General features: G+C 39.9%; 1 pseudogene; it reads right to left on the reverse strand.

The window, feature by feature from the left end:
• Nucleotides 1-5,399: 5,399 nt before the first annotated feature.
• LOC128578446 (microtubule-associated proteins 1A/1B light chain 3B-like) lies at nucleotides 5,400-5,779 on the reverse strand (annotated as a pseudogene).
• Between the last annotated feature and the right edge of the window lie 4,245 nt (nucleotides 5,780-10,024).

Consider the following 10,024-nt stretch of genomic DNA (forward strand, 5'->3'; position numbering starts at 1 on the left):
TGATGGTTTGGAGATGAGCCAAGAGAGAAGGTTGAAGAACACACGTCAACCCTACTGAGATGAGCTGCAATCCCAAGGATAAAAAGAAAATGTACAAAATCCAACACTAAGCCGATGGGAGTCCCCTTCCCCATGAGAACTGCTTGCAGTATACTTTCTACAAACAAGCAAGCAGAGTTCAAATGTCTTCCCATTTTATCCCATGGGAGAGACCCTCTAAAAACCGGACCTCCCTCCCCTACTAGGGTGCCATGGCACTCTCCTGCCAGGCATAAAACAGTATAAAACTGCATATATTCTCTACCTGCAATTCTGAACTCCCAGCACTTCCCTCCACTCTCACCCCAAGGTCTGGAAGCCTGTCCTCCATGGAGTCCATATTCTTGGGCATATTCTTGAGGTGTGGACAGGGCATGGGCTGTTGCAGGTCTTTGCTGATTCTGCAGCACAGGGGTAAGGAGAAAACAGTGGACTAAAGGAACTCTATGGTAAAGGGACAGGCAATGCCCCCCAGCACAGAGTAGCAGCGGCAACAGTGGGAACAAGAGGGCTCACACACCTGGGGATATTTTGGAAGGACACTCCCTGTCTCTCTGGGCAACCAGAGAAAGCCGAGCGTCTTTTCCAGTGGCAGATACTGGCAGAATAGATCTGGGATGGTAACGCACACCCCAAGAGCAAAGTGTATGCCTGAGGTGGTAGCGGCTTGGGCAGAGCACAGTGGGATGGAGAATTGAAGATGCATGCACAGAGATGGCATACTCACAGGGCAGAACTGTATCAAAGCATGACTTTAGTGAGTCTAAGTAATACCCTGCACTCAGGGGATCATAGCTGAGAGAAAGGCAGGCAGGAAACCAAAAGCTAAGTGTAAGCTCTAACCGCACCTGCCCCAACACAGACTGCAGGGGAAAAAGAAACACCAGTGCTGGGCAGCCGCACAGACTGGGGCTGAGTCGCAGTTTCTGTGAACTCAAATGATGCCTGGTCCACAGGGGACTATAGCCAGGACAGAATCACAAATTCTGTACAAATATAAGTGTCAACAACATCAATCGGGGCGGGGCTGGAACTGAGTGAACCACCCCAGCTTCCATTAACGACCAGAGTTTGTCAGGCCTCAGCTTCCCCTGCCGGATTGTGGTACAGTGCAGAGGTCTGGCCAAGGAGACATAAGATCTCTCTGTGATTCAGGCAGGCTCAAACCTCTGGAGCATCTGCTCATTGGAGGGAACTGGGTCATAGCCCTGTGGGGTTACCAGTGACTGGGTGTGACAGAGATGCAAGGTGGGGAAAGAGGCATCAACCTTCCCAGATTAATTCATTTGCTGGGGGAGGGTCCTTCTGATTCCACAGAGCACCAGAACGAGTCATATTCGAGCTGCCAACAGACACCTGCTATCTAGTAGCCAGAGACTTTTGAACTCCCTCACTTGAGACTGGGTGCTAACTGGGACAATTGATTTCGATCTCATGGACTGAACCAATCACCCCAGGACTATCCAAAGTGGTAACCTGGGTGTGTGGTTCTGGGAAGGTTTGATTTTCCTTTTCCATTTGTTGCCTGTGGGCAGCTGGGTGACTTAATTGTTGGTATTTCCCCACAGCTGAGACTTCAACCCAGAGTAACTAATTCACTAGAGTAGGACGACACCAGCTGAAAAGAAGATAGAGCCACTTAGCTCCATCACACCAAGTAAGTCCCCAGTGTCTCAGGCTGTAGCACTGTATGGGTTCTTTGCAAAGCTCTAGGGGAAAAAGTACAGACACCAGTCACAGCTCTTGGGTAAAGGGATAGTTAATCCAAACTCCTAAAGCCCCCAAACCAACTTCACCTTATCTGCTCATCTAGCCAAATGGTGTAAAATAATCATGGGGCAGAATCAGCAGAAAAACTCCAGTAACATGAATAACCAGAGTAGATCAACTCCCCCAAGGAATGATACTGTGAGCACAACTAAAGATCCCATTCATAGACAAATGGCTGAGATGTCAGCAATCGAATTCAGAGTTTGGATTGCAAATAAGATTAATAGAATGGAGATAAAGTTGTAATTAGAAATTCAAGGAGCAATTCAAAAGTTGTCTCAAGAATTCAATGCATTCAAAGACAAAATCACCAAAGATTTTGAAACACTGAGACAAGAATTTGCAGCCAAAAAAAAAAAAAGAATTTGCAGCCCTCAAACATCTGAGAAATACAGTAGAATCCCTCAGTAACAGAGTGGAGCAAGCAGAAGAAAGGATTTCTGATAGGGAAGACAAAGCTTTTGAACGCTCCCAAGTGATCAAAGAAGAAGAGAAATGAAGAACAAAAATGGATCATTCTCTCAGAGAGCTTTGAGATAATTCGAAGAAAACTAGTATTCACCTTATAGAGATTCCTGAAGGCAAAAAAGTTGCTTTGCAAAGCACAGAGGCCCTTTTTCATGAAATTATGAAAGAGAACTTCCCAGGCATGCCAGGAAATTCTGAAATGCAGATAGCAGACAGTTTCAGAACCCCAGCAAGACCCAACCAAAATAAGACAACCCTCAGACACATCATAATGAACTTCACTAAAGTTAATAGGAAGGAGAGAAAGAAATGTATATTTTCACAGTTATAGAGGCTGACAGGCTAAGATTAGGGTAACCATATAGTCAAGGTTCTCTTACTGGCATGCAAATGGCCACCTTCTCAATATATAAGTATATGGCCCTTTCTCAATAAGTACTTATGGAGAGAGAGATAGATCAGGCTCTGCAGTGTCTCTTTATTAAAGACACTAATGCCATGATGAGTGCCCCATCCTCATGACTTCATCTAATCTAAGATCCCATCTCTGAATACCACCAAATTGAGGGCTAGTGCTTCAACATATAAATTTAGGGGTGAGACATGATGCACTCTTTTCCTAAGGATTCTCTTATAATAGATATCAAGGAACAAAGTGTATATTCCTTCATATTAGCTTAATTTAAAGATGGAGTTCTGAGGGACAATTTTTAATTAAGTGAAATATTTGAATGTTGAAGTCTTAAGAGATTATGCAGACATGTTAGAAGTAGGTAATAGCAAAAATTATATAACTAGAACTCTGATATAAGCAGAACAGGTAATGGCAGTGGAGCCATTCAGTGTTTCTCCAAGTATATTTAGTAATCAATCTCGTTTAGTTGGCTATACTCAGAGGTTTACGGAGGCTTTGTAATTTCTTCAAATTGCAGTTTTAATGAGCAACCCATTACATTTTTATCTTAATTCAGTGACTTAACTCGCTTACTAATTGTTTCAGTGCTATGATCATCAGAAAGTTGAAAGAATCTGTGATCTACAAAGCTTTTGACATATGCATACTTTTTCATCATAGGCATTCCTCTTATTTCCAGCTTCGGTGCTGCCAGAAACATCTTTTAAGAACATAGTAATGAATATGAAATAAATTATATCAAGACTTCATCATTCCAAATATCACAGGGTGATAGTATCATTTTGTATTTAAAAGCTATTTGTTTAAATTTAAACATCTAGAGACTTAGTTAACCCAGAGGTCGAAATACTTAGTTCAAAGAAACTTTGATCCCTTAATTATTCCCATCATAGTGTACATTTAAGGGACTTATATTTATCATTAATTCAGAAAATTAATCTAGTAAAAATACTGATGCGTAACCTGATTATGATATGCTTAAAGCAGTGGTTCTCAACCTTCCTAATGCGGCAACCCTTTAATAGAGTTCCTCATGGGGTTGTGACCTACAGGGGGTCACGTCCCACAGGTTGAGAACTACTGGTTTAAAGAAACTATTTTCCTCACTTTACTGATTATCTATCTCTAAAAACAAATTGATTAGTGAGTGTGTGGAAAGCAAGTATTTGTAACAAAATTTATAGTAGGGAGGGCTATCTTCTTAGGATTATTTAATTTACAAAGAGGGTACAAAGGTTTAGCTAACACTTCTGCCAAGAAATATTTCACTTTAGGAAAATGAAAGTGATAGCTAGTATGTCCTAAGTTTCTCCTTGCATTATCAAAAGCCTCTGACATTTTAAATCGATTTTGCCTGGTGAATGCTAAGTTCTTTTACGTAAATGTTAGCATTAATACTTCATTTATAGAGTAATAAATTCTTTGTGTGGACAATAAAAAAACATCAACCTTAAAGTAAAGACCAACACAATCCAGAGGCATTTTTAAAAGAAGAGCCTGAACTGCACTCTAAAAGACAAGAGAAAATTAGTAGTAAAAAGTAGAGCTGAGGCAAAGGAATTAATTAAAAGTTCTTCCTCTACTGCTGGATGTGACTGTTATAAGTGTAAAATAAGCCAGAAATTGAATTAGTTGTCTTGGATAGAATTTTTCACTTTTCCAACTGGGTGGTTTGACTACTATATGCAACTGATGCATCTGGGAACCAGGGTTATGCCAAGTAAGAAACAACATTTAACTCTTGCAAGAGAAACACTACATTAATTTTGCAACCTAGATAAAATGTCAAATGTGTGTTCTGTTATGGTTTCATAGAACTATAATTCTATAATATCATTTTACCACAAAACAGAAATTATTGAGCTAGAAACATTTAAACAAATGATCAACCACTTCACATAATTCTTCAAAAATTATAAAAACAAGGCCTTGTTTTGTTTTTGTTTAAATAAAGCATTTATTTCACTGTCCTTTGAAGTAGAATTGAGGCTGAACTGGACATGTGATCATTAGTCCTTTTCTTGTCTTCTTCAGATTATGTACCGTATTTATTTTAAAGTATATCCTAGTAAAACCAGTGAAGACCAAAAACAGAGAATAATTGAGTATATCAAAACTGAAAATCAGTGGGATTACACCTGCGGTGCATCTTACAAGGGTATATGTGAAACTTAGTAAATGTGGAATGTAAATGTCTTAGCACAATAACTAAGAAAATGCCAGGAAGGCTATGTTAACCAGTGTGATGAAAATGTGTCAAACGGTCTACGAAACCAGTGTATGGTGCCCCATTATCACATTAATGTACACAGCTATGATTTAATAAAAAAAATAAAAACTGAAAATCAGCACATTTGCTCTATCTAGCTCTTTCTAGTATGTAACCAAACTCTGCCAATGGATAAACATGCAACTTGACCCTTTCTTCACTTTTTTTTGTTGTAAACTTAAAAAGCAAATTGTTTTATTTTTAGAATTCTAAGATCTGAAAACAAGATAGACTAGGTTAAGTGACATAGTTTTCTGAAACCGAATGTGCTCATTTGGAGCTCAGTTTTATAAAAACAACTTCCTAAAACTCTAGGAGGTGGAAATACTACTGTTTTGACAACCTATGATTAGGTGAACTTATCAATTTCAGTTGGTAACATCTCTTTTTCCTTGGAAAGGGTATAAAAAGTTCTAAAATTGATTTATTTTTCTGATCTTACACTGCCAGTCTCATCCTGAACGTGTTCCAGAAGGTGTACACCATGCACAGAAACCCATCTTCATCCTTCTCTCTCTCATATACCTCGGAGTTGGGCGTGGAGACGCTCGCCATGCTGTGTCCATTCACCAGCAGGAAGATGGCTTTGTTAGCGCTGAGCTGTAAGCGACTTCTAATTATCTTGATAAATTCACTCATGTTGATATGATCAAGTACAAGAAACTTGGTTTTATCCATAACAGAAAGCTGCTTCTCACCCTTATTATCATTCTATTATCACCGGGATTTTTGGTAGGGTGCTACTCTAGGATAAGCCGGACATCTTCTACTCTCTGTTCCTAGGTGGGGGGCTGCTTGAAGGTCTTCTCTGACCGCATGGTAGGGGGAGTGGTTTACAACACGAAGGGTCCAGGATGTTCCGGGGCATGACTGCAGTGGAGACTCCTACTTGGGTATAAGAGACTTCCCTTGTCCCTTTCTTTATTTTTGAATCCCTATAGTTTATCTCTTGGGTTTAACCTTAGAATGTAACTTGACCTCTTATTTTGTTTTGAATCCCTAAGGATTAATACAATGCCTGGTTCGTAGCGAAATGTGAACACATATTTTTAAATAAATAGTTTAATGTATTCAAAACTGGTGGAAAAAACAAAACTGTAATTGGACTGTATATGTATCAGGATATATATTTTAAAATTTCAAAGTATACCACATGGATTATTTATCAATGAATCAGATGTTTGGTATGAGGTATTCATTGATCATACCATGGAATCACGACTAAATGGTAGAACCATGACAGAACAGTTTGCAAGGCAACACAGTATCAACTAGATCCAAATAGGTACATGATCCAGGCAACAGAATGGACCTAGAAGTATCAGTCTCAGTAAATTAACAATCTGTGTTTAGGCATTACCATGATGACAATCAATTGACAGTTCCTTGTATTAAAAGAAATGGGCAACCATACACTAACTTCCCTGCTGCTGAGTACAACATAAACTCACTTAAAGCAGGTAGACCAGGGATATGTATACACATAAATCAGGCCTGAGGAGGTGACCTGAATTCTTATTATAGGCAAATGCTTGTCTTTTCTTTTTCTAGCAACTAAAGAGGATGTGACTTTTTTTAAAAGTGAGATAAATATGAATGATTGCGGATATGGATAATGCAAATAACAAGGATCAACAAAAATATTATTTTACCACTTGGTACTTACAGTTTATTTGTACTACCACTTCTCAAAACACTAAATTATTATTTAAATATAAATAAGCCATAACACATACATTTCAAAATGATGCTTTTCTATAGACTTTTTACATAGACCTTCCTAAAATTTTGATACAACAACATTTGTGGTTCTGGAAATGACATTTTAATGAATTCACTGCCATGTTGGCAATTAGAGAATCAAATATTATAGAAAAGAACACTCAGAGCATCTTGCCTTTGGACACTCAACATCTTACAAAGGATGTTTAATAAAATAAAGTAACTGGAACACAGAAAATGTGATAATTGTCTCATATATTATAAGTTGTAGGAAAAAAATAAGGATTATAAAATATATATGAGTGTATTATAATGTTCATTAATTAATATTATTAAAACTATTGACATTTCTTCTTCTTGCCCAAAATAAAGGGGAAACCAGAGAAACCAGGAGCCAGATCACCTCAGAAAGAAGGAAAAGTTTTAGATAAAAACAAACAAACCTAGAGCAGGTGTAATTCTGAAGGAAAAGTGCCAGAACCTATAAGAGATTCCATAGAAATAACTTCTAGCACAGAACAAAAAGGAACAAGGTATCAGTTGAGAACAACCCCCTGAGTGGCTTGGAGTCCAGTGAAAAGGGTAGGTAAAAAAGTTTGTATCTCCCTCCCTCACATCTCTGTCAACCAGCTCTTAAGGTTCTAGATAGCCTTTCTACCCTCTTGTGCCTAACATCTGTTGCCACCAGTGAACTGAGAACTTTTTGAGCACAAAACACCACCCTACCACACTTAGAGCACATCACATCACCACAGACCCAAGACAAGATGGCAGGCACCATATTGCTTCTCTACTCACCATGCATCTTTGCCCTCCCCAAGGGACTTCAGTCACTCAGATTTTATTCTGCTCCTTCCCACATGAATCCAGCCCAGACTGCAGGAGCCATAGGAGGTTGGTGGATCTTGAAGGGTCTGCATGACCTCAGAGCCTGGGTAGGCTGCCTTCCACGGAAAAGGACAGAGGTAACCAAAGTGCTATGTTCCCTCCATTCAGGCTCTTTTACTCCTATTCCCATTCCCATCCCCTTCCCAAGGCTGCCAAGAAGACAATTGAGCCAAGACTCCCAGGAGCTGCTTCTTTCTCCTCATTGCTGTATACACTACGCGGGGGCTTCCACATAGAGGGGGACTCAAAACTTTCCTCTTAAAAACCTGCAGAGAACTAAGGAGTGCTCAGACTGCATGCTCCCTGCTCACTGGTCTTTCACTACATACACTACATGCCTGAATGCTCAGAGTAGGGTACACTCCAAAGCAGAAGGACATCAAAACTGCATGAGCACTCCATGCGATTGATGTTGGGGACCCAGGGACAGGCCTGAAGGCCAGATCTCTTATCCCCAGGACTTGATCATGTTGCTTAGGAGCACAACAGGCAGATTTCTTAACTAATATCAGGAAACAAGAGAGCCCATGTAGGCCAAACTGGAAAGAGCACAACATGGAACCCAGTCATAGTTCACCCACAGAGGACCCCTCCCACCACAGGAAGGGCATGCTCTCTGCCTGAGACAGGATCCTGTAAAGGGAGACTCTCAGTCCACAGTACCACTGGGAGGAGTTCAGTTAATTTGAGTTCCTGCCTGCTGGCAGATGCCAGTGGGAGACTTAAGAGTGGGAGAGAAGGGTGAATAATGATACCTACTCCTGACAACAATACTTTGAATCACAAATGGTCATGCCTCCACAAGCAGAACTTCAGGCTAAGTGGAGCCCCTCTATGGTAGTTTTGCCCAGAAGCTAGGGGCAGGCATTTATCTTTTTTGAAAACAGCTACTTTACCAGCTTTTGTGGAGGCTGAGGGAAATCTCACCCAACCCAGCCTCACCTATTTTCACTTTCCGACTCACCTCAGTTGTTGCAAAGAGGAAGGATTCACCATGAAATTCCACGGTGCCACCCACCACCTGGAACATTCAAGTGCTTCACCTGAGGGACTAGAGCCAGTCACAAGTCCCACAAACAATACTGTGGCAGATATCTTCAAACAAGCACAACTTAGTGACAGGGAGATAAATTTACCCATCCCTTTACGGCATTTACAGCTTAAGTCATAAAGGCTGTGGTTGATACTTACCATGAACACTACTGTCTCAGAGATTAAATTGAGCTTGTCAATACAATTTAAGCTGTTAAAAAGCCCATGTTGCATGGGAAAGGGAAAATATTGCAAAAACTTCCATCGTACCTTGTCAAAGAGAGATGGGGATACTGCCCACATATCCAGCTGATGCAGCTGTAGCCTACAAGCAACTAGCAACTAAAACACACCACACCAAAGATATCTCTAGCTAAGGCATCTAATCAGAACCTAGATCACCATGAAAGCACCCACAAGCAAAGCCAAAATTCCTTCCCAACATATACTACAGAAACCCCTTTATAAGGGTGAGGGGGGAAGCCCATCTAAACAAAAAAAAAAAAAAGAAAGAAAGAAAGAAATCAAAAACTAAGGCTTGAGGCCCATAGCTCAGTAAGTAGGGCACCGGCCACATACACCGAGACTGGCGGGTTTGAGCTCGGTCCAGGCCTGCTAAACAACAATGACAACTGCAACCAAAAATACCCAGACATTGTGGTGGGGGCCTGTAGTCCCAGATTCTTGGGAGACTGAGGTAAGAGAATCACTTGCCCAAGAGTTTGAGGTTGCTGTGAGATGTGACAGCACAGCACTCTACGGTGGGCAACATACTGGGACTCTGTCTCAAAACAAACAAACAAAAAAAAATCAAAAGCAAAGAGGTAACATCTGACTCGGATGAGAAGAAATCAGCAAAAGAACTCCAAAAGTGTGAAAAATAAAAGCAAAAGAACACACCCAAAAGGGAACACAAGCTTGCTAGCAATGGATACAAACCAAAATGAAAATCTTGAAATGAAAAACAAAGAACTTCAAACACAGATTATAAAGAAGCTAAATGAAAACCAAGAGAAACTGAAAAACCAACTTAAAGAAAACAGAAAAATAATTTTAGAAATAATTAAAAATTCACTGAAGTAATCAACATAATTTTTAAAAATTAAAACTTCTGGGAATTAAAATTTATTTAAGGAAATACAAAACATGATGGAAAGTTTTTAAAATACACTAGACCAGTCAAAGGAAACAATACAACAGAGCTTGAAAACAACTCTTTTAAATAAAAATGGTCACTTGAAAATAAAGAACAGAGGAATGAGCAAATCCCTAAGAAAATAGGGGATTATGTAAAACAGCCAAATATAAGAATCAAAGGCATCCCTGAGAAAAAAGAAGAAAATGCACAAGGGCTGGAAAAGCTATTTGAGGAAATAATTAAGGTTAAGGAAAACTTCCCCACTCTTCCTAGAGATTTAGAC

This window comes from Nycticebus coucang, chromosome X, assembly GCF_027406575.1.
Source record: "Nycticebus coucang isolate mNycCou1 chromosome X, mNycCou1.pri, whole genome shotgun sequence".
Taxonomy (NCBI): Eukaryota; Metazoa; Chordata; class Mammalia; order Primates; family Lorisidae; genus Nycticebus; species Nycticebus coucang.